At 40.1% G+C, this 25,179-nt stretch overlaps 1 protein-coding gene across 13 annotated transcripts in view; it reads left to right on the top strand.

Moving 5' to 3' along the window:
- Positions 1-217: 217 nt before the first annotated feature.
- The window catches only part of BAZ2B (bromodomain adjacent to zinc finger domain 2B), a 102,489-nt gene continuing 77,527 nt past the window's right edge, over positions 218-25,179 (top strand). For all 13 annotated transcript variants that reach the window (XM_048952412.1, XM_048952420.1, XM_048952414.1 and 10 more), the window contains exon 1: positions 218-325. The gene's annotated coding sequence lies outside the window, so the exon portion shown is untranslated. The remainder of the gene's footprint in view (positions 326-25,179) is intronic.

Genomic DNA, 25,179 nt, shown 5'->3' on the forward strand with positions numbered 1-25,179 from the left:
CCCTGAAGCCGCGGCTCGGGCGCCTCACGCCCACGACGTCCCGGCGTCGGAGCGAGAGGAGCGGCTCTCCCCGTCTCCCGGCGCGGTAGCGACAACTTTGATTGCGGCGGAGCGGGGCCGCGTCGCTGACGTCACTCTGGGCCGGCGGAGCCGCACCAACCGCGCGCAGGGAGCGGCCTCGCCCGGAGCGGCGGCACTGCGCGCCCCCGCGCGCGCCCCCGCCCCTTCCCGGGGCTGCGCGAGGCTCCCGGGAGCGTCGGGCAGGGGCCGCCTTCCGGCACGCGCAGCGGCGCCCGGGCAGCGGCGGAGCTCCGCCGGCCGCGAGGTGAGTGCGGGCCGCGGGGCGCCGCGGTCGGGGGCGGCTGAGGCGGGGAGAGCTCCGGGGCGGCGAGCCTCACGCGGGGCCGCCCAACGCCGAGTCCGGCCTCCGTCCGCGGCCGCCGCTTCGCCCGCCGGTGCGGGCCGGGAGTCCCTTTGTTGTGCGGAGCCGGCGGTCGGGGTGCAGCGCGGCGCTTCGGGACGGGGCGGCCGCGGTCCCGCGCGACTTTAAACTTTACCGGCGGTCTCGGGCCCCGTTCCTGGGCCGGCCCGGCCCGCTCGCGGCTCCGCCGGCGGCCTCCCGTACCGGCGGCCCTTCGGCGCGGCGCTGCGCCCCGCTCCGCCCGCTTCGCGTCCCGGCCCTTGCCCCGCTCTCCCCGGCCGGTCTGGCTGTCAGCTCGGGGCGGCCCGCGCCTGGCGGGGCGCGGAGCGGAGCGGCCGCCGAGGGAGGGCTGCGGGAGAGGCGGCGCCGCTCGGTCGAACGGGGCCTCCGCGGAGCTCCGCGCTGCCGCCGCGGGTACGTGGCCGTTGGTCCGCCGGCGCGGCGTCTCGGGGCGGCGGGGCGCGGGGCGGGCGGGGAGCGGCGGCGCGCGGAACCTCCGCCGTCGTCTTTTGTGCGCGTTCTGCTCCTCGCGAAGGGCGCCGGGCGGCCGCGGCCCCGGCCGGGCGCTTGAAATTTATCCCTTTGTGTATGTTACGATCTCCTCCATTTTTCCTGCCCTTCAAACAACGAGCCTTTCGCCATCTTGGGCAAATTGGTATTCCCGAGTCTCTTCGTCTTTTGTAGGGGGAATAAGTGGAAATCCGGAAAGTCCTTTTGGATCCGACTCAAAGTTTAGGAAACGTTACGGGGATGGGCGGTGACGTCATGTTAAGTTTAAGGGGATTTTTTCCGAGAGCGAGCGCTCCGAGGAACGGCGACCCGTGGCGCCGGGAGCGGGCGGCGCGGTCCTGGCTGCGCTGTAGGGGAGCAGCGGGAGCGGGGTGCGCTGAGTGTGACCAGCAGGGAAATACTCGCGCTTTTGCATTGTTCTCCCGAACCCTCACCCCCCCCCCGCCACCCTTTTTACCCGAAGTTGTTATGTTAAATAAAAAACCCTTCGGAGGTACTTGTTATTGGCGTGTACAGAAAGCAGTTATTTGGGGTGAGGTATACGTGGAAAACTTGGCCCAGAACCTCCCCCTGAGGAGTAAACAGTTTCTATTTCGGATGAAGCACATGGGAGTAATGGAAACACACGGCTGTCCCGTTTTCATCTGGCACGTTTTTGGGTATATTTGGAAGCAGTGCTTTAAGCGTATTGTTCAAAGGTTCCTCTCAGAAAGTCTCCGTTCCTCCTCTCCTTTCCCCTTTCCAGTGTTGCCGATGCTATCTAATGGTGGTGCTGTGCACTCACTGCGCTGAATTCATTTACTTAAAAAAAATCTCTGTCAGTACTGGCTCTCAGCTCTGTGTCAGCTGCTGTGAAAAGGGAAGCAACAAAAGGCACTGTTCTTTCAATTTACTTCTCAATTACACTTTTTCTTTAAGATCTCTTAGAAGTTTCTCTTGTCACAGGGTATAGGGAAGTACCTATTTTAGGTAAAGTTCTGTTGTTCCATTCTTTTTCCTATGGTCACCTTACTTGCTGCATATTTACTGTTACACTAATGAGAATATGAAACTGCCTGTATTTTGTTTCCTTCCTTCCTTTGTCCTCAAGGCTGAGAAAAATGCTGATAGCAATTAACATAAAAAGTAATAGAAATGCCTGTTAGTACACTGAGACTTTTTCTGACAAAGTTGATATAGTGAATTATATGTGTAAAGTATCCTAAGGGCCATGTTGGAGAGGTGTCAGATTGCCTGGCTGTGTGTAGGGCTTTTTAAATGCATTGGAAAGCATGATGGAATTGACTGTTTGGCAGCTACGTGCACCTGAGGTAGATGAAGTGTTTAAGTAGTTAAGAGCACATCGAACAGATGGTTCTAAATTATACATGCAGCCGAGGTCTTAGAAGATTTGGTAGATTACAAATGGGTGAGCAACAGAGGATAAGCAGTTTCAGACAATGATAGTTACTGTATTTGAGGTCTCATACCTGTAGTAAACTACGTGTGCATTTTTATTGAAGTGCTGCAAAAGAAATAGACTGCATTGAAGAATCAGGCAGTGCGCCCTTCTCAGGAGTGGCTCAAAGTCAGTTCTGAATGGCATAGAATAGTTTTGTGACTAATGTGTACCTGTAATAAACTGGAATTGCTCTGTTGGTATTTATCATCCTGTTTTTAAAACTAAAACAAAATACCGCTGTACTCATTTGCTTACAGTTTTGTATTGCCAGAAAAAAAAAAAAAAGTGCTTTTAAGACTCATTCTTGTAGATTATTGTAAATCGATGTATTGAAAATATGTTGTAAAATTATTTGAACAGGATTAGGGGAAGGAGAATGTGAACTTTTGAAATTTTGGGAGAAAGGTGTTAATGAAAATAAGCAGACAGTTATCTCTTTAGAGGATAAATTGGTGCTATTTTTATATTGTGCAAGAAATTAGCCACGGTTAGGCATTGTGGTATGATTATTTGCTTCTTTTACTGACCTCGTGGTAAGGATAAATTGCCACAAGGCTGGCATGTGTTTCTGAGACACAGAAAACTTGAAAAAGGAAGTAATGGAAGTCTTTCTTTTTGAGTCCTGCTGCCTGTTCCTTTGTTTGCGTGTTTATTATAGAACTGCAGTGTGAAGGAGCAGATGTTTCAGAAAACATCCTGATGTGTTGCTTTTTCTTATGGGAGTGCGTAACTGTTCCTTCTGATGCATCAACTTGACAGCTGGTTGATTTCATGGAGCTGCTAAGAAGCCATTACTGGTGTCATTGAATTGAAACAGAACAGTCACTGGCTGCTTGAACTGCAGTTGTTAAAGACTTCCTTGCTACTTTTGTGTCCCTGCAAGAAGTGGAATATCACAGCTGCAAAGGGGGAGTTTGTGCTCTGCCTCATCTCCCTGAAGTAAGGATGAGGAGGTACTTGACTGCTTTTAGTTTTACAGTATTACAATGGCATATGGCATATTTAGAACTAAGATTGGAGTCATCGGGAGGTATAGATAGCACTGCCAAAAATGCAGTTTCCTACACACACCGAATACAGTAAGGGGATCCCACAGTTCAAGTTACTTCACCGATGTTTTGTGTCCCTAATACAGGTTTCTTTAAAGAGCTTTTACTTTCTTCTTGGTGCTAGGTAGGAGTAAAAAGAACAGGTAACGCCCCAGAACCTGGCTGTTTTTGTCAGAGATCAAGGCTGTATTCTAATAAAGACATAGGATAAAGATGTACTGTAATAGTACAGAACAGTTTTTGTTTTTTATTTGACAAATAAGGTGATGTTACTCTAATAGAACATTTTGGAAGGGTAGTACTCCATGTTTTCATCATTTAGCTGATTTGAGGTGAGGATTTCCCAAGTCAGTTTTCTCTGAAGCGTTGTTCAGCTTTTGGTTTATTTAGTGCACATCCAATAAATGGTGCCATGCCTTGTCCTAAGCTACTTTGTGGTGTTAGGTTGCCATCAGAAGAAATACTGACGTGGGCATCAAGGGTAGCAGTGCTTTTTGTCACGGTTAAATTGTTCACTGTGAAGCATCCTGGAAGTTAACAGAATGGAATGTGTGTCAGACAGCCTGTTTAAAGAAATCTTGTATTAGTGGTGAGGATAATATTGTGCAAAATCCAAAATCTGGGTATAGTTGTTCTTTCTCACCTCACCAGAATGGGTAAATTGAATGTCGTTGTAAAAGAAGGTATGGTTAAAATTTTTTGGTTTGTTTTACTGTTATGTCTTAGATTAAAAATCAGTTTGTTGTATTTTCAGCGTGCAATGGTAGAACAGTGGTCTGTTCATCTTTGATGTGATTGGTAGGGATTTTGGAGTTCTTGGGATCTAGGACTGTAAACGAGACGGTTCAATATTGGATTAGAGGAAGCATATCCATCTCTTTCCCATCCCTCACAACGTACCTACTTGGTTTTAAAGAAATAGTTAGCAAGAGTTACCACTGAGTTACCACTTCTCTGAGTTTCTGAGTACTTCTGTGGAGGTGAGAATGTGTTCACTGCACAGCTCTGCAGGCGAGGGCTCTGTCAGGGAGCCGAGAGTCTTTTAAAAGTTGTTGGTAGAAGAGAAAGAAAGGGTGTCTTCATGGCTGATCTATGCTTTTCCTATTAGACACTTTGAAAACTGACATGCTTGGTTTGTTGATTGGAAAAAGTAATGATGCTTCAGTACTGAAGTTGACTGTGCAGAGCATTTAAAATTCGGAGTTGTATTTTCATGTAGTCTCTTCAGAATGGCCAAGAAAAGTAACCTGGTTTTCAGTTTTACCTTGAAAATGTGTGATTGAGATAGAAACTAAAAATGTAGGAGAGCATCCTATTCAATTAGCACACCACTTCTCATAGTAGCTGAGTTCTTACTTTTTTTACTTTTCTCTGCCTCTAAATTTTCAGTTATATAATGCCCCAGTTTGAGCCGTTCTTTGCCAAATAAATAAAGATTAAAGAAAAAAATTGTGTTCTTTTTAAATTTGTCAGTGGACTTCTTACTGAAAACCAAACAAAATTACTGAAGTTGAGAGACTTATTTTATTTCCCACATTCTCATTTAATGGGACCACCAGGTCGTGAGAAGGCTCTCAATGAAGAGATATGTGCATTTGCAGCTTTTAAATGTAGTAATAAGAGAAGAAGGATGCAGGGTTTTTATTTCCTTACTTTGGCATAACTAATTTATGCATTTTACATAATTCCTAATAAAAATATTTTATCTTTCTGTGGGTGTTTTTTGATATCTGTGGAGAAAAGTGAAGTATCAAAGAAAGAACGCATTTTAAACCTTACCTAATGTCGGGATATCTCAGATGTAATCTCTGCAGGCTTGCAAAAAAAAAAAAAAAAACAAAAAAACCAAACAAAAGACCACGCAAGTAAGTATCTGTTCTATTTTATTTTTTCAGAAGGATGATGACCGTTATCATTAACATAAGATCTTTCCCCTTTCCTTCCCACTCATGGCATCAGGGCCTCCTGAATGTCTTGCTTTCCCAGTGAGCAGGACACATGACTTTTTGTTTTTCTGACTTGATTTAGGTCAGGCATTGTGAAGAGCTGAATGTGCTAAGCCTTGGTAGTTTGCAAAAAGAGCTTGCAGAGATTAAACTGCCCTCCAAGGGGGGCACTGCATAAACTGTTTGAACTCCAAGTACTGGACATGTAAAGGCACCATCTAAAAAATTATCTACCTGATCAGTTATTATTGTGAACTGTCCCATTGAAAGCAATGGGATTTTAATTTCAATAGGTATTTCACAGCATAAAACCTTGACAAAGGTGGTAGATCTGGAAAGCATGTAGCAACTATTAGTCAGTGTCATCTTCTGAGACTCTCAGGTTGAACTTCTGCTCTGGAGTTGTTGCAAAGGATGTTTTCATTTGAATTATGAATAATAGAAAAGCCTTTTATTGTGTTCTTAGAAATTAGAGGAAGTGTAAAATAGGGTTTTTTTAGAATGTTTGTTAAATGTGGTGTTTTAATGTTACAAAATATGCACTGCCTAGCTGCTCTTGAGTTGGAATCCCTATCAAGATTCCGAGTTGGAAGTGAAGCCAGAGCTTCTGAATCCTCTGGGTTAGTGTTTTTTCCTTCACTTTGAATACAAAGCTAGCAACTTCAGTTTGTGACTTTATTTATTAATCAGTCTGTATTGACAAGTTTGGTGTTTGGTTTTTTTTTTAATGCTAAAAGTTTCTTTAAATATCTGGCAAAATGCAATGTGCTGTTTATTATTCTAGCACAGTGGTTGTTGTGTGGTATATAGATACAATCAGCAAAAATATCCCACAGCCAGAGCCCTCTCTCAGTGTTTTCTCGTATAAGAGAAGTCTAGTTTGCTGATGATTGTTGCAGTGATCCATCTGGGGTGTACAGAAGTCGTCGTGTGGATTTTCTCTATTTTCTGTTCTTACGCTTTTCCAGAAGCACGCACTCATTAATCACAGACGCTGCACTCCTGCTGAGGGCAGAGAGGTTCATCAAATTGGCAGTCAGTTTGGTGTAAAGGACGGTGTACTGAAGCTCTTAACGTGCCGGGACATAAATAAATCTTAGGTATTTATTTGCAAACCCTGGAGGTTAATACTGTATAATTCAACGTCCTGCCTTTGTTTTTTATGATTGATGTTTGTAAATGCTAGAAGCTTGGTACAAGCCTTCTGGTAGGTCAGAGCCAACAATGTGAATGGCATTAGCAGAGGGAATTTGTTTATGCTGCAGACATTTTTTTATTTTCATTTTTTTAAATTTTCCATACCTACTTTTTGACGGGAGATAATCTTCATATTGCCTGAGCTGTTATAGGAAAGTTCCAGAGATTGACAACCCCTGCTGTGATAATGGACTTAATGCATGGAATGCCAATAGTTCGGTCCTATTTGTTCTGAAGCTTACTGCTATTTGTATCCTTAACAGAGCTAACATGTAGAACGACCAAGAACCACTGGGGTTTCTTTGCAGGAGTAATGCTGGGATTTGGGTTTAACGTGAATGGCTTGCCTATTCATAATTTAAGAGCAGCTGGTTATAGCAAGCACATCGTCATTTGCAAGCCATTAAAAACCATTCCAATCACATCTGGAGGCTGTGCTTCAGCTGCGTTTTTTTCTAATTTTTGTTTGTTTGTTTGGTCTGCCTGCATTTGAAATCTGGATGCTGCCATCACTGAGGCTGTTGGTTTTAGATGAACTTGCAAGACAGTACAGTCTCAATGTTAAATAATTAGTTCAACAAAATGCTGAATAAAATGATAAACTGTGAGCTTTGGAGAAGCAAAACATAAGGGCCAGCGGTCACATCTTAATTACCAATTGTTTATGTAAAGCAGCCTAAAAATGTTACGACAGCCAACTGTTGCAATCCTTCAGTTCTTTTCATCTTTGGGGGTGAAAAAGTGTAGATTTTTCCAGGGTTGGTTTGCTAAAGCTAGTTGCTGCAGTGTGCGTTGTGTACCAGTGTTTGAGGAGAGAAACACAAAGGTGTAAAATGTGAAGATACACAAACTTGTGGTGTTGTAAAATGGTAAGAAGAGTCAGCATCACAAGGTGGGGGAAAAATAATGGATATGTTACAAATGACAATTCTTTTTATGGGGGTAGGATTCAGTACTGTTACACCCTTAGCAGTATCTGTCAGCGGTGATGGTTGTAAGTTGAGATTTCTGTCTTAATAAGTGCTGTTGATTTTACTTCTGCTGTTTAGTTTTCATTTTCCAGTTTAGAAATAAAGAGAGCCATTCCCTCTAGTTTGTACACTTATTTGGTAACTTTTCTGCACTTTGCTTTCTTTAGTGACTGGAAAATTATATTAAGACTTATAAAAGTTTTCTTTCTAAACATTCTCAGTTCACGTGGGAAGAGACACTCTAAATTCTTGCTTCCATACATCTTTTGAGCTGGTATGTTCCAAGTTTCTGCTTCATAATCTGGCACAAGCATGCAGAAAGGTTTGCTGAGGCAAGAAGGAAATAAATTCTTACTTCCTATGTGCTGAACCAGGAAGATGGGGAGTCTTTAAGAACCGCTCCTCTCTGTGTAAGTGAGTTAAAAATACCTGGAGAAGGACATACAAGCCAGGTTTTCAAGTTGTATTATTTAGCTTGATAGAAGACACTGTATCTCCCTGCAACTGGGGTATTTTTTGTTATTATTATTATTTTTTAAGTAGTTCCAGCACTTGTAAAATGGCTAAAGCATAAGAAATGCAAAGCAGTGTTTTCCATCACATCTCTGATCGCTTTTCATCCTTGGAATAACCCTGAATCATCTCACTGCTTGTTTTCAATGTTGATGGCAGAGCTAGATCAGAGATCCTTGTTGGGACTAAAGCTCTGTAGTTTAGGAGAAAAGTCAGGCAGAAGAGCAGAGTGCTCAATAGTTCCATCATACAGTTTTAAGAGCTTTCAAAGTGACCTCTAACTTTGTACTTACCTGGTCTGATATTTCAGTAACAGGATGCCCATTTCAGTGAAATTAAGTATGGCTCTAAAGAAAAGTAAATGGATGTGTTTTTCTCCTTTTTTCTTCTTGTTTGTTGAAACCCTGAATAGCAATACTCTAAGTATTAATTGTCTTTCATTCTTCCTCAGACAACAAAGGACCAGTGACTTGTTTTCTCAGTTTTGTTAGTATAGACCATGTTAGAAGCCTGTTACCCCAAACAAAGTGTAAATGAAAGATTGTGTGAGAAAGGGGAAGAAAGTTGAGATCTGTTGTCTTGTATAAAGACAATGGAAGGGTGTGGATGAGGGTGCTGCTAAACAGCACAAGGGTCATTTATTTATTTAACTTGTATGCAGGGGTTTGCGTAGTGGTACTACTAAATAAATAAACAGAAATCTCTGCTGTGCATTCCAGCAATTCTTAATCTTTCTGAAAACTTAGTAGAGAAAGCACTCATTTTTGCAGTCATACCTTGAATTCATTGGAGAAGAAACTGTAAGTCAGGATTTAAGCCAAATGACTGGCTATGAGATCACGTGCTACGGATGATACGACTGTGAGTCCTTGCGTGGCACACTGGCAGCCTTCTCTGTGATAAGGGTGTTGTGCTGTCTCCTTTTTTTAAAACTTCAGACAGCTATCAAATAAGGATGCTGAAGCATCTGTATAATTTACTTGCTACGTAATGCATACGAGGGGGCTTGGAGAAGTAAATATTAGAAAACCAAGAAGGATTTATGGGAAGAATGTATTCCTAACATACAGCAGTTACTGTGGGCCCGTTATTGTCTTACACTCAGCTATGATAGTAGAGCATCACTGCAATTGGAAAAGACTTCTAAGGTCACTAAATCCAATCATCCACTTACCACCACTTTTGCCCACTAAACCATGTCTCTAATTACCTCATCTCCATGCTTCTTGAACACCTGCAGGGACAGTGACTCCATCACTCTTTTGAGAAGTTGTTCCTAGTATCCAGCCTGAGTCTCCCCTGGTGCAATGTGAGACCCCTACGTCTCTTTCTACTAGTGCTTAAAAAGATAAAAATTGCATGTGAAGAAAAAAATCTCATAAACCTCTTAAAAAAAGATTCTTTTTTTTGGAAGCTTTTTCCTTCCTAAAACTTAAGTGTATAAGAAATCATCTTCACTGAGTCAAGTGAACAAGAGGGGAAAGTATTGATTCCATGTTTATGCTTTTTATGACTATGAAAAAGTGTCTTGATCATGCTGTGATCAACAGTCAGGCAGCGTGCTGGGAAGGAAAGATCTTGTAAGATAAAACTAATGTGAAGCACACTAGTAATTGCAGTCACTTAGAAGAAAGATGTTCTGTTATTTCCTTATGTAAGGAACTAAAAGGAGCAGGTTATGCTATTTTTTTTTTTTTTTAATTATTTTTATTTTTTGAGAGGTATGGCAATTTGGAATACTTTCTTGATTTTTGTTTTAATTTTTTTTTATATCAACATTTTTTTTCTTACCCTGTCAATTGTCAGTAAACTTTTTTGTTCACTATTATAGGGCTGTAAATATAGAGCAGATTGCAGAGTTTACTGTGCTGATACAGGTGGTTCATACAAGGATGCATTTAAATGTAGCTACTGGCTTTATTTATTTTGCAGTCACAAAGTTATATATTTGGAAAGCTCCATTGGTAGTTTTGAAGACTACTATCGTAAACCAGACGTGTGAGACGGACAGCTGCTCGTTTGTTAATGTCTGTGCCTCTAAATGTTGTCTGTAATCATTGCAGCTTTGCAGTGTACCTTGCAAAGTGCTTTGTATGTACGCATGAGCAGTCATCTTCTGCCATGGTCTTTTTTCTGTGTTCTAGGACAAGTTGAGAACACAGGTCAGCAGGATCTCTTTTAACGCGCTTAGGAAAGCTGAGTGGCTTGTTTTGCTTCGCTGACATCAACAGAACTAGCCTGCATTCTACTCAGTTAATATAACTTGGACTGAGAGAAGGGCTAATTCTGCAGTGATTGTTTTTCCTATTGCATTCATCAGTGTAGGCAGTAATACAGAAAACTTGAGTGCTAGCCTAGCTTGATATCGTGTGTAGATTTTCATGTTCATTATATTGTGTGCACACAATCTTATGCTTTAGTAGCTTCTTCCTAGTTTCTGCATATAATTTGAGCCATTCGTAACAAATCATTTTTAGTTTTTTTCTGCAGGAGTTTATGTAATTTTTCAAGTGATAAATCAGTGCCAAATTTCAAATCAGTCATCAATCTTTATAATGGTCAATCCAGACCGTGAGCAATCTTCACGGATTTTCATGCATATTTCTTCATTTCGAGGAGGACAGTTTAATTGGAGAAAGAAAGTTAAGTAAATAAATGACTGGTACTTAAGTTGATTGCTTGATTCACAAAGTCAACTAATACTCATTTTTTTCAAGTCAAAACTGTTCAAAACTACATTGGTCCTGTGAAGGAAGAGGCATAAAAGATCTTTGGTTTTGTCTCTTTAGCCATCCTTTCACAAAGTTTGTTTATTCTGCAGTTGGCATGGTGATTGAGCCTGTCTGTAGCTCATCCCACTGGGCTATCATAATTTAAGTTCGATATTACTTGTTTCTTGAAGATCCGTCCTAACAGTTGTGGTGCTACTGGACAGAAAGATGGAAAACTTACTCTAAAGAGTTGCGTTAAAAAGGAGAAGGAGCATCAGATCACTTTGTGTATACACTTCTTTGTGTAAGAAAATCTCAACTTTGCTGTTACGTCACGAAGTGCTTTATGGAGTTTCATTTGCTGAAATTCAGAACTTTAAGAAGTTCTATTCTGATAAAGTAGCACCCACATGCAGATCAAGAATAAATTGTGACGTCACGCAAACTCTGACCTTTCAGAAGGTGTTTACAAACCTTGAGACCTATATGGATTTCTTTTACTGGATTGCCTGACTTTATGATGGCTGGGCTGAGTTTTTCTCAGTTTTGAAAGTTCTACCATGATGAAAAAATACCATGCTTATGAAAAGATGAAAATGAACTGAAGAGTTTCAGGATACCAAATGGCTGTCTGAAATTCATTACTGACCAAATTGAGGAGCAGGGGGAAGCAGGGTAACTGTAAGTTACACACACGCAGTGATTGATTCTAAACAAATACTTGTAATTGCTTAGTAATATTGGAGTTTCAGCAGCAGTCAAAATGGGAATTTATGAATATGTGAAGGGTGAGTGTGATGAGGATGGAGCCAGGCTCTTCTCAGTGACATCCAATGACAGGGGCAGTGGGTGCTAGCTGCAACATAGAAGGTTCCAAGTAAATACCAGAAAAAGCTTCTCCATGATGAAGGTAACAGAGCGCTGGAACGGGCTGCACAGAGAGGTGGAGGGGTCTCCTTCCTGGAGACATTCAAAACCCACCCGTGTGCCCTGACCCGGGTGTTCCTATGCTGGCAGGGGGATTGCACTGCATGGTCTTTTGAGGTCCCTTCCAATCTCTGGTACTCTGTGATTCTCTGATCTTGGACTTAGGGCCAAGTGCTGTCAACCCATACTTGAAATAAAGGAAGTCAGTAGAAAACAAATTTGTTATTTCAGATATGACTGAAATAAAGTATTGAAACTAAAACCATCCAGTGAACCAAATTCAGTATTTTATAGAACATCTATTGCTTTTCACATGACAACTGGTTAAATTACCGATTCGTCCTTGAAAGATCACAGAATCACAGAATCACAGAATTGTAGGGGTTGGAAGGGACCTCCAGAGATCATCGAGTCCAACCCCCCTGCCAAAGCAGGTTCCCTATAGCAGGTAGCACAGGTAGGCATCCAGGCAGGTCTTGAACATCTCCAGAGAGGGAGACTCCACCACCTCCCTGGGCAGCCTGTTCCAGTGCTCCATCACCCTCACTGTAAAGATGTGGTGAGGAAAATGACTGTGCACTTAGGATGATCATATATAAATTAATATGGAGTGTATCTGGCAGTGATTCGAATGTAGTGTTTGGGAAAACTTTGTGATTTCTGAGCAAGGGATCTGTACCGTAGTTCTTCCTCAAAACATTGCTTTTGCTAAGTGTGTGGTTTAGGTGAACCTTTATTTTGAATTATTGTTGCCGTTTATATTGTTGTTATAAATACCAGTATGATCTTTGATAATTAGTGCGTATGGAGTAATAAACACCATAATACAAAAATATGTGCAAGTTTCCAATGACTGTAAAGATTATTATTGTTTTGTGCGGGGTTGAACACGAGTCATCTCTGACTCCTGGTTATTCACTGCATTGTTTTGGTCATCACTACTAGTCCTGTTGTTCATTCTTGGTTCATTACTGTGCTCTTTTTGTGCTGAGTTTAAGATGCGTTCTTCCATATGAAATAGAATAATTTCTGGTAATGTAACTTTTCAAACCTTACAGATTTTTCCCGTATCCCTTTCTGGATATCCACATAGGTGTCAGGTATGTCATCTGTGAAGCTGTTAGGTCTGCAGCGATTGTAAATGTAGTGACCACCCTGGGTGTTCTCTATTTGTTTCCCTTTTTTCCATCTCTAGAAAACTAATTCTGGAGAAGATACTTTTTGTTCTGCTGATGGAATAAATTCTTCGAACACCACAGGCACTCTTATTGATGCATGTAACTCTTACTTAAGCTAGCAGGAAACACAGGGGAAAAATCCTCATATGCCTATAGAACATAACCTGTTGTTAGCTTCAGCAGAGTGAAAAATAAATGGTGAAAAGCAGTTGGGCTTGTTGATAAACAGCTGTATCCTAAGAGTACCAGGGATCACAGGAGGAAAATACTCTAAAAACCAACCAAACAAAAAAAACCAAACCAAAAACAAACAAACAAACCCAAAACAAAACAATGGTTTTGTTTGGTCTTTTTTGACCATAAAAAGAAAAAACCAACAAAAACCAAACCTTGCATGAAAAGGCAGAGCTAAAGAGCAATGCATAGTGTCATGGTTCTATGTTTTTGGTTTTTTTTTTTTTTGTTTTGTTTTTTTGTTTTTGGATTTCAGTATTCCACATCAAAACATCATGTAGTTTACGGGGCATTAAAGTGTCACTGCCTCAATTCCAAGTACCTATCCCTGTACATTACAGAAAAAACAAAACAAACAAAAAAAAACCCAAAAACATAGAACCATGACACATAGACCAAAGGAATTGCTTAAAATTCGCTGTATTTTAGTTGTAGAAGTGGTTGAAGAGTTGTCCAGTCAGAACTGTTTTCTGCTGTGAATATTTTAATTTGATCTCGGTTGCATTCAGTGACTCAAAACTGAGTTGCTCAGAGGAAACGGAGAGAATACAACAGCAATTTATGTTCTAAAAAAAGAGCCCTCAGACAAGCTCATCTGCAACAGTGCCAAATATGTGTGAGTAAATTAATGGGGACTACGGGTATGGCAGTGTATGTATTTATGTATGGGAAGTGAAGTGAAGGATTTTACTGGATGGTGAAGTGAGGAATTTGATGCTTCTGATCACATTTCATCAGTTGCTTTCATGGACTATTTTTTGATTTATCTCACCAACCTTTTAATTTTGTGATTCATGTTTATTAGTGTTTTAGAGTAAAGAGGTCATTTTTTTGTGAAGTAACTTCAGCTGTTTAACTTCTATTGTTTTCCTTTTGCCACATCAGTTGCCACGGAGCAAAAGCAGAACTAGGAAATGAGCAGGCAGCAACTGAGGTTGACTTAGTTTCTCTTTCTCATCTCTTTTCATGGGAGCAGTTGTTTTTAGAGGGTAGGTTAATGTAAATACTTATTAGTCTGCTGACTCCTGCTTACTTAGACTTGGAAAAAGAGCACTTAATAATTAGGTTTTTTGTTATGAACTTCAGGAATAGGCTGTGAATAATCTGATTAATGTTTCAGTAGAAAATGGAGTTGAAGAGTAGCTTTGTTTTAGATTTTAGGAAATGACTTTAGTGTTTAATATATGTACGTTGTTTCTTTAAGTGTAAATACATGAATTGTGCATCCTTCCACTGAATCACAAAACCACAATTTTGGCTCTACTTGCTGTTTTCAGAAATGTTTACTTAAATCCGTGACTGAAAGACATTTATGTGGATGCAACTAAAATTCCTTTCTGGCCAAACCGCTTTCTCTGATAAAATATTCTTTAACAGTTACGTACCATTTGTGTGAGCAAACATTTGAACTATGGACTGCCTCAAGTCTTAAATGATGCTGGAGTGGTTTAACTTTTTCTTGGAGAACTGGCTATGTTGTGCAGTTGTGTAACTGCTAAACAAAATCAAGGAAGAGAATTCTGAGTGTGATGTAGCAGCATGTTCTTAGAATTTTATTTAAAGCAAACTTTTTATTTTTATGTTCTTAAAACTCTTCTCTGTGTTGAACTATGCCATGGAGGTATTTAATGATGTTTTTAAAAGCTATCAGAAAAAGTCTTCAGTGTAGGGCCAAAATTGTGGAATAAGCACAAGGTGAAGCCACTAGCAGAAGGTGTGGGTGCATAAATGAGTTGTAAGTTGGACACTCCGAGTTCTCTTGCTTCTTTGGAAAGTAATTCTGAGTCTAGTGCAGTAAATCAAGCTTACACGAAAAGTACCAATTTCTGTAAATTATGACTTCAAAAAAAATCAGCAACAAAAAAAGCCAGTCAACCTGAGGACTGTGTTGTTTTCACTGTATTGAATGCGCGGATCTGTTACTGTGAAGACTTATAATATTGCAAGTATGTGGCAGCTAAATTCTGAGCAATGTGTTTGTGGTAGAAAATATAAGTGTTTAAACTACTTGCATCATTCCACTAGGGCTCCAGAAGCTGAGACGTGACGTTTGCATGGAGTTGGCAGTTCTGCCAGTTTTGGAGTGCAGCAGATTACCTATTGTTGCTGCCGGTGCAAGCCACGTAGTACTTAAAAGCTAAGCTTTTTTGTGGGTAATGGTCTTGGAAATGCAGGTTTTAAAATAAAAGTATCTCAGAATGTTACTGCCTCTGACAGTACTCTTAATAGCAGATGTTATTTTTAATGAGAGAGGCCTGAGTGTGTGTTATCTTGTCAAATTTGGGCTTAACTATTAGTCTGGTCTTACTGTACATGGATATACTGTGTTTAACTTATAAAAACAGGAATAATGGAAAATGCTACAAATTTGAAAAGATTGTATATGATTCTAGTGTTGAAATATAAGTTATTCTTTATTATTATTATCCATTATTTTAAATTATTTGCTTTCTTTGGAGAGGTTATATGGTATATTGATTTCCCAATGATATTTAAAAAAAAAAACTTTTTGGGAATTGGTTACTTAGATAGCTATTTATGTTGATTAGCCTAGTTTACATACTTAATTGAAGTGTCCTTAGCAGTGTAGGTTAATATCTAGTCTATATACATTTGTATAGTGATGCCTCCAGATCATAGATGCACTTTCTAAATGGGACGTAGAAACTGATCCAGTGCAGGGCACTGCTACGTGGCTGTGCTGCGGTGCAGAGTGCTTGCTGAGATGTATGCTCTGGCTCAGCACTGGTTACCAACTTTGGTTTGTGGCAGGGGCTATACTTACTCTCATGCTCTGTTTCAGTGAAGGAGATAAAGGCGCTTGTTTACTTGCGTGTATACCTTATTTGAGGCCTTTATCTGCCAGAACTTGAGCATTGTAAAGATCTCATGAAACTTTAATATGTGGAAATAAAGTTTTCCCCTAGATGTGGTTTAAATGTGAGTCAGATGTGTGTCCTGCCTTCATATGGAAGTGTAGGCCTAGTTGCTCTTCTGAAGAGTGAAGGGTGTAGAGTTATTTTGCAGCATCTCAGCCTTAAATTAGTCCATATTTGGGCTCTGTGTGACTTCAGTAGTAACATTAATGCTATTCTAATAGCTTTATAGATTTGGGGAATTTTTTGGTCTTCAAACATGATAGTTAACTTTTTTTCGAGAAAAGTTATTTGACCCGATTTTAGCAGTCTGCTGTTCTCATCAACTGGTACTTTAATTTTACCTCACTTACACTGAATAATAGTAGTCAGGAAAACTTGAGTTTTAATTGTTTCTTCCCCATTCCCAGGCAGGTGCTGAGTTTAGCACCTTGCTTTAGACTATCAAAGAAAACCCAGTCTTTCCCAGATATCATCATCGGTGATAACAGGAAAACAATTGTGTGTGCTTATGCAGTGAATGTGGCGTTTGAATTGTTTGTATGTAAAAGTGTGGCTTTGATGTGTGCACAGTACTGTCACTGTAGTTCTTACAGATGTCAGGTCCCATCCCAATTAAAAAGCGAATTGTGGTGTGTAGTCTGGTGGTATGAAATGCTGTGAAATACTGGTTCTACATAATGTAGATTTTTGAAAATCTTTAAACATTATTGTCTTGGATCCATATCCTCATTAGCCTGGGAACTGCAGATTAGTTTGCATTTACACTTTATTGTGAGTGCAGATTGATTTCAAATGCCTTTTGTGAAAGAAATGAATAATTTCTGGGAAAAAAAAAAAAAAAGGCTTCTGCAGTGTTTCTTGTTACTGTGAACGTAACAGGACGTTTCTTCTTTGAGTGCTTGTTGTCAATACATGTAAAACCTTACGATTGCACTGGCTGTTCAGTTTGTCTGGGTGCTAGCCCAGTCTATGCAGTAACTTCTGTTTGCAGTCCATTTTCAGCCATGAGGGAAAGTAGAGTGGACGCTGAAAGCTGACTTCCTACAGTCGCTGTGTTGAAAAGGATGCAGGGGTTCAGCCTGCCAGCTCAGGAATTGGCAGGATTTACGCTATTCCAACTCTACCCACGGTAGCACTCTCATTCATTAGCACGTGCATCTCCACCATGTCGCTGTCCTTGCCAAGTGGGTTGTTGAAGAACCTAATTTGGGGCAGCAGGAAAGCACAGAGGACCATCGTAGGAACACTTACTCGCAGGAGATTTTTTTTGTTGTTGCACCACAAAAGTAGCGTGCTTATAAAGATACCTGAAGTAACTGCAAATCCATTGCCTGCAGCTTTGGCATTAAACCTTTTGCATGTGTTATGTGGATACTAGGTACTAGGGCTTACTTTTTCGGAATAAATTTAACTAAATGTGATTTTTAATTGCAAAATATGAATTGTTCTTAAGTAACGTTAATAGAATGATAGGTACGTAACTGCAAGCAGTAAGATACTTCTCTTGGTGAAAAGTTTTTGGAATCATTCTCATGTATGCACGTTTCTTATTGGGAGTGGATATGCCAACGTAAATCACGTTGGTTTGTTGTCCTTTCATTTGTACAAAGGAGAGCAACACTTGCAGTGATGTGTGAAACACAAACTTGCCTTTATGAAGTGCATACACGTAGTTTTCTGGAGCTTTTGTTTTAACTGATGATTTTTCAAAACCACAATCTGTGTGTCTAACAGTATGTAAAACTGATCATAAGTGTGATTAGTACATGGACAGCTGAAAGCAGCATTCAGGGTTTAAAAAGTATGTTTGCAGCAATTTTTTAACAGGCGTGCAGTAGCTTGTTTGTTTGTTTTGTTTTAATTTGCTGGACTGGATTTCACTAGAGTAGTAGATCATACACGATTCACTTCCAAGTTGTAAAATGTAAATGTGATCAGCAGGAGTTGGTTCTGGTTGTCCAATGTGAAAGCCTGCAAAAAAGGCTGCAGTATTGCATTGCAGATGGCACTGATTCATGTGTGTGGTACTAAGAGTTCTTGTTGTCAGCAAAGAAGTCATATCATTGCTGAATAACAGGTTCCTGTACTTAGCTCACAGAAGTCAGGTGTCATTAGACCAGTAGAAGCTTAACTGATTTCTGACTCTTAACTCTAGCAGGGTTTGGGGATAAGCTAACGTACGGAATAGGTTTCACCCAGCAGTGTGGCTGTTCCTAGGTCACATATCTGTGCTTACCACGCACTTTGATAAATCAGGTAAGTATGGCTCATACAGCAGGCTCGCCATCTGTTCTGGCAGTTGAAGGCTAAGTAACTGAAGATGTCTGTTCTTTCCATTATTTTTCTGTGCTGCAGCCTTTCATGATGAGTTGCATACTGACCCATGTGAAACCTTTCGTTTCTCCCAAAGTTTAGTAGGTCAATTCATTTTCACTGTTTTAATTTGATAAAATGTCTTCTCTGGTTTCAGTTTTGATGTTTCCAATAATCAATCTTTATTTCTTATATATGAAAAACATACAGGGCGATGCAAAGATTTTGAATATTCAGAAGAGAAGTGTTAAATAATATTTCTTCTTTACCATGCTAAAGTTAGTTGACAAGCCCCAGTGCCTTTTCTTGGTTAGACAGTGATCTTCAGAAACTAAGTAAATGTAAAAACAAAACAAAACAATTTATATATGTCAGAAATAATTAAAAAAAAAAAAGTCCACTTTTATAAATTTAGTTATTTTGAAAAGTAATGCTGCCTTCAATGCATGTGTAACTAAGAAGCATACTCTGATCTATGTATTGCTATTAATACTGGTTGTTTGTTAATGATAACTCCCAGTTCAAGTCTATCACACTTGGATTTTTTCTTCTGTAACAGCACAAAGCTGGCAGAGTATGAGGTTGTTGTGGACAGAACTAGAGAGTAGATTTCATGAATTGCAGAAGAGGGAATCTGATACTACAATCAAAGTTTTATGCAGTACATAAAAGAAGTGCCGCTCTCTGTTCTGTTTTGTACAACAGATGTTGGTTCAGGACAGGAGTTTGTTACCTGGAAAAAAAATGCAGGAGCTGTTGTCAGTGGGTGTTTAGCTGTGTCTTCTGTTGGTTGGCCCATTGAAAAGTGCGTGTGTGTCTGCTGAACCTGGTGTTGTGGATGTTTGGAGGCTATTGGTCTCTGTAAGAAGAGTTTTCCAGTGTCTAATAGCAATTCTACGCCTAAAGAAGATAAAATCTTGGGTAAGGGTTCACAGAGGTGTAATAGTTTATTTGTCATCTCTAACATGTTCGTAGGCTAAACTTTTCTCCATTTTTATGGTTCTTTCATGGTTAGAACTCTTCCTGTTGGTTTTCTTCTCATGTTGTGCCTGTAAGATGTATATTCTGATACATAGTAAATGATACGATCATACCAATATGTGAGACTTCTTCTGGCGAAAATCATTTTCTTTTGTTTTACTAGTTCTCTGCCAGCTAAGATTTCTAACATATTTCATTGTTGTTTGTTCTTAAAGTTTCTGTTAGTGACTTCTGTTTTTGAGCTGCAAAAATAAGATTGGGCTTCCCGCTTCAGGTCACGTAACTTCTTATGTATTTCATTTGAAAAATGTTCTTTTTGTATGTATTGCACATCAGGAGAACAATTGCAGGTAATTGTGAAAGTATCTGACTTCTGTCTCAACAATGCTACTTCTGCAGTACATGTAGATTGATTCTGTAGTGCAAAAAACAATTCAAGTGACTTCTGCTTACAGTTCTGATAATAATACAATGAATTCACTGCATTCTTTTATTTTCCTTCCCCTTTTTCACATAGAGCACATCTTTACTTCATTTGTGTAGCCAAATTATCATTTTTCAGAAGAGGCCTACGTTCGTGTTCTTTGATGTGTGAGGGTACGGTCTGTATACACACACACACACACATAGGAGCATGGGCATGCACGCAAGTTGCTCTGAAAGTAATGCCTCCAATTTATTTTGATGGAAACTGTAACTGATACAAAGAGCACAATAACTCTGTTTGATAAAGCAGATTCTCAACTATAAAGCACTGTTTTTCAACATAGTCATTGTTAGCTATGTGTTTTTGCCAGTGCTGAACAGGAGCCTGCCTGCCCTGCTTTTAAGTATCTATACCATCAGAGATGACCACTGTTGCCATTGCTGGAACACGCGCCACCCACCGCCTCCCTGTGCTCACATCCACTGTTTGATCTCCACAAACATTCAGCAGGTGTCGATGAATGTCAGTGGTGTCATTTTTTCTGCATGAAGATGAGTTGCACGCCTTTGCTTTGTCCTCACTTCCATGTCAGGCACCTTTTGTGGGACTGCCCTTCTGCTGCCATCTGAGGCACAGCAACGAAATGTCAAAGGGAAATTGGCGGGAAGGTTCACCCTCTGCTGCTATCCAACCTGCATCTACTTCTGATGTTGTGGGCCGTCATAATAAAGTATGAGGTTTTACTTTTAGTACAGCCCTCGTGTATGTGCTCTTCATACAGACCTGCTTGTATGTAACACTTTGTTTTTTCCCTCCTTCCTTATGCTGGCTTTTTCATCACTTTCTCTCTTTCCCTCAGTTGTGTATTTCTGTGTGTCTGTGATGGTACGTGTACGGTATTTGTGTATATGTTCTTGATTAACACAGATTCCCATGAAGTTTACTTTGTCTCTTGGCTTTCTGGCAAGTGATGCAGTATTCAAAATAACTGCTTTATATTTTCATCGATATTTTCATTTCATGCAAGTGGCAGTGTGAATGCTAAAGTTCTTTCTTCCTATTCCATCTTTGGTTGCTGTAGTTGATATGTATTTGCTCCAGAATCTTAGTCTCAATATAGCAGACAGTTTTGAAACAGAGGAAGAAATTAAAATCTATCCTAATGCATTAATATGGTTTTTTCCTGTTCTTCAGCTCAAAGCTGATGATAACGAAAGTGTGAAATGGTGCTTCCTTCTCTAAAAGAAAAAATGATATTTCTTTTCACATTTTTATCTTCCACCGATTGTGATGTCAGGAGGAGGAACTGTTGTATTTTTCCTTACTGTTTCTCTCTTCCAATTATGCTGGCATGGCCATCAGAGTTGTCAGTCAGCATGTTCCATGGCCAGAGAATGGCCTTGACATCAATATTCTTATGCGTCAAATATATGGAAGTGAAACGTGGTAGGTTATATGGAACGGCTGACGCCTTTTCTTATAAGTGTTTGGCTTATATCTGTGTAAGTGCTGAGTCAGAAAAAGTATGTCGTGTTTGTGGAAAGTGGCAGTCAATGAAAACTAATTACGTGATGTGAAAGCTTTTCAACATTTTTAGATGAGCTTTGCTGAAAGTTTATTTTTCACAAGTCTTGAGTCTTACTTTAAATTCCTAATCATAATGTAGGCTTTCTTGTTTCTGCTGACACCGTTGCTTTAATCCATCGTAACAGTGAAAGGTCACAAATAGGAAAGGTTCATGGCCCAGCAGTTCCTAATGTGCTGGCAGAGCTCTGATGAGCCGTACAGCTTTTGATCTTTCAAGGAGAATTCTTAGAAGATCAGTCTAGGAGCATTGTCTAGTCAAGCTGTGTGAGGTGGTCAGCCATGTGAACAGTAAAAATAATGTTCATTCCTTTTTCACTCATAAACTTGATTTAGATTTGAGTGAGAAGAAAGTGATGCTACAGAGCTGGCACGTTTTGTAGACAGTGCTTCACCTGAGTAAACCAAAAGGCATTGAGAAGCTTAATTTGTAACTGTACCAAACTAAGTAGTCTATCGGATTAGGAATTAACCTTTATGTGGCCTCTTGCACTGAGAGGCAAGTGAGTTCATTCTTCACATGGTTTATATACAGATCTTCAGCACTTGGAAATCAGTTTGCGTGGTTGTGTTAGTATTAGAATTATTAATATTATTTTTCAAATATTTGAAAATGGTAAACCAAGCAAATTTAAATTCATCAAGATGGTAAAGGGGTAGATAACAATTCCACGTCTAATTAGGAGTGTCTGTAGAAGGTGTTTTCTTGATCATTATCAGACAACTTTATCTATGTTTATGTAAGTGGATCACTATGCCCGGGAGAACTGAAAAAAGAGAGAAGTCTCTGGCTGCATAGAAAAAATATTTTAATAAAAGAATGAGAATGGACTGCATGCCTCAGTCTTACAGTTTAGGACAGATTTATAGTCCTTGTGTGCAGCGTTCCGTCAGCTGGTGGTCTAACTCCTGTCTTTCATCTGTATTGGAGGCACAGTCTGACAACTGGAAAAAGACTGTATACAGAGAGCTGGAGTCATTTATTTGTATGTTTTTTAAAAGCCCATCGTTGGGTTTTTTTTCTTCATCCGCACTAAATTGGCCTTTGCGGTTTACTATACTGTTGCCTTTCTTAACAGATTGTGGTTTTCTCATATATCCTATTAATCAGTTGAGAATAGTCAAGTGTTTTCTGTGGTGGACTTGTCCTGCTGTTTTGTAGGTCTGCTAAAGAGTCTCTTGTGGTTTGCAGATTCAGGCAGCACATAAATGGGAGGTTTTAAAAATGTTCAGTTCCTGAAACTGTCATATATTCCCATGGCTCTTGCCTTTTCAGTTGAATCATGCATTTTTTGGACTGATTTGTTAGCTCTAAATCCCTACTTTGTATTATTGGCTCTTTAGAGTTCAGTTCATCCAAGTTGATAAAAGCCATTTTGAAATGATTTCTAAAAATATTTGATGTCTCAATTTACTTTCCCCAAGTTGTATATTCTAGGGGAAGAGCTTTCTCTTCCTTTTGATTATTCAGAAGAAAATTGCCAAGTGTGTGATTGACATGTGTCAGACTTCAATTGGTATTAATGACTTTTCTGCTAAAACTTAAAAGTGTGTATCTCATCCTGCACAATGAAGCTTGCTTCAACTGTCTCAAATATTTATCTAAGTTTTAAGGGAGTAAGTGCTTCCGTCTTATCAGTATTCTGTCTACTAGATTTTCAAGAAATACTAGCTCTACTAATATGGTAACAGCGGGGTATTAAATCTAGATTAAAATTCCTTTATGCTACTTCATGATTCTTTTATAAAATCAGAACTTTGTTTGCTTTCCTGTCACAGAAAAAGTCCACAGTAGACAGGTCTTGAATTACTGATGAAAACCAGAAAGCATAGAACTTGAAAACTCGGGTTCCATGAATCTATTTTGCTGTGTAACTGGGAGGAGCACCAGGTAAGTTTTTAGAAGAACAAACATTTTGTAGCATGTTTGCATTGGAGAAGAAAGAAAGCTGCAGTCATGAAAGAAAACTTCCCACATGATGGCTTGGTACAGAATTTTGATATCATTAAGTTCCCATTGCCAGAATGCAAACTAGTTATCCCAGTCTTGCATTAAACAAAGAAACCAACAACAACAACAAAATGCAGAATGATAAGTAACAAAGGTGGGAATTGACCTCGCCCAGCCTTCCCACTTAATTCAAACCTTAATTAGCTCCCTTTATATGCTAATATTAAATGCAGATATATATTTCTTCAATTTTGTAAACATGGATATAATAATGCAGAAAAAAGGATTAGGTGACAGTGAAGTTGCCTCGTTAATAGTGAAATTTTCTTAAAAAAAATTACCTGTCCACAGTAACTGTCTACTTCCTGCACAGGCACAGCTGTGTCTTTGCAGTGTCTCATGGCAGTCATTGAGGTACTTCAGCTGTGTTGAGCTGATGATGGGAAACAGGACTGTGAAAGAAGTGTACAGTCTCCTCCTGCAGGCGCTCATTACCTTTTCTATTTTTTTTGCCAATCTTGTAAATATTCAGCTTCCACCATATCATGTTCACTATTGTGTTTTAGCTCAATCTTCCACTTCATGTAATATTTGTGTAGCCAAGGCACCTATTTACTTTGGACACTAGCATGAAAGCAAGTCTGTTTTCTTTTAATCGCAGTATTCTTTGGTATTAGATGCTTCTTGTGTTTCAAAAAGATAAATTTATAATGCATGTTGTTTGTTTTTTAAACGGTTTATCTTTGAAACCTCAGAAAACAGAAATCTGGAATCACAGAATCACAGAATTGTAGGGGTTGGAAGGGACCTCCAGAGATCATTGAGTCCAACCCCCCTGCCAAAGCAGGTTCCCTATAGCAGGTCGCACAGGTCGGCATCCAGGCAGGTCTTGAACATCTCCAGAGAAGGAGACTCCACCACCTCCCTGGGCAGCCTGTTCCAGTGCTCCGTCACCTCACTGTGAAGCAGTTCTTGTGCACATTGGTGCAGAACTTCCTGTGCTGCAGTTTCCGGCTGTTTCCCCTTGTCCTGTCTCCGCTCGCCACTGAAAAGAGTCTGGCCTCGCCATTCTGCCCCCCACACCTTAGATATCTATAGACCTGGATCAGGTCCCCTCTCAGTCTTCTTTTCTTTTGAATTCTAATTTTATCCCAACTGTACAAATTTTTCTTGATCAGGTACAAATTTAATTTTGGGTAAAACAAACATGAGGATGGACTCGAGAGTAAGTAACAATTGCAAACACATTTGCAGTAATTGGTGTGGCACTTAGTTATTACAGTTGATGTATGTATGCTGGTTATCCAGTTGCACAGCATTCTAAAAGTGCTGGCTGTAAGTCTTTAGAAACATCTGATAGGCAGCTCTAAATATATCCAGGTAGTCAAAACCCAGAGCTGTTATTTCTACCTCTCGTACTCAATGAAGGCTATCTAATCCGTTTTCATTGAGATTACCAAAATTCTTGCTTTTCCAAATAGAAGTTTGAACAGTTTTTGAGGCAGCCCTGCTTTCAGATAATTGGTATTGTTTTCTACTATTCCTTACTTGGTCTCATTCTGAGATGTTTCTGGAAGGGGCGGCCGCGGTGCTGTGGTTGCATCCTAACTCTCTTTTGCATTGGGCTGGAAGCTTGTCCTGTTGCCAAGAGGAGCGTGGGGTGAATTGATCTGATGAAAGATGGGTCTCTGTGTGTGAACAGGCTACAGGTTGCTTTACTGTAGTGCGTCTCAGTCTCCATTACAGCTGGCCATTGCAGAGCTGTGTTTTGGCATTACTGAGCATGCGAGTGTACTCAGACTAATTTTGATAGTGTCAGAATGGACTGTTCGTCAGAACATGAGAAGAGAAGAAGATGAGAAGAAGTATTTTCAAAATATTATGGTCAGTTAAAGTTTATAACTGGGTATAAGAATGTTTTTGGAAGGTAAAGAATCGGGCTCCTG

The sequence above is a fragment of the Lagopus muta genome, chromosome 8 (assembly GCF_023343835.1).
Source record: "Lagopus muta isolate bLagMut1 chromosome 8, bLagMut1 primary, whole genome shotgun sequence".
Classification (NCBI taxonomy): domain Eukaryota; kingdom Metazoa; phylum Chordata; class Aves; order Galliformes; family Phasianidae; genus Lagopus; species Lagopus muta.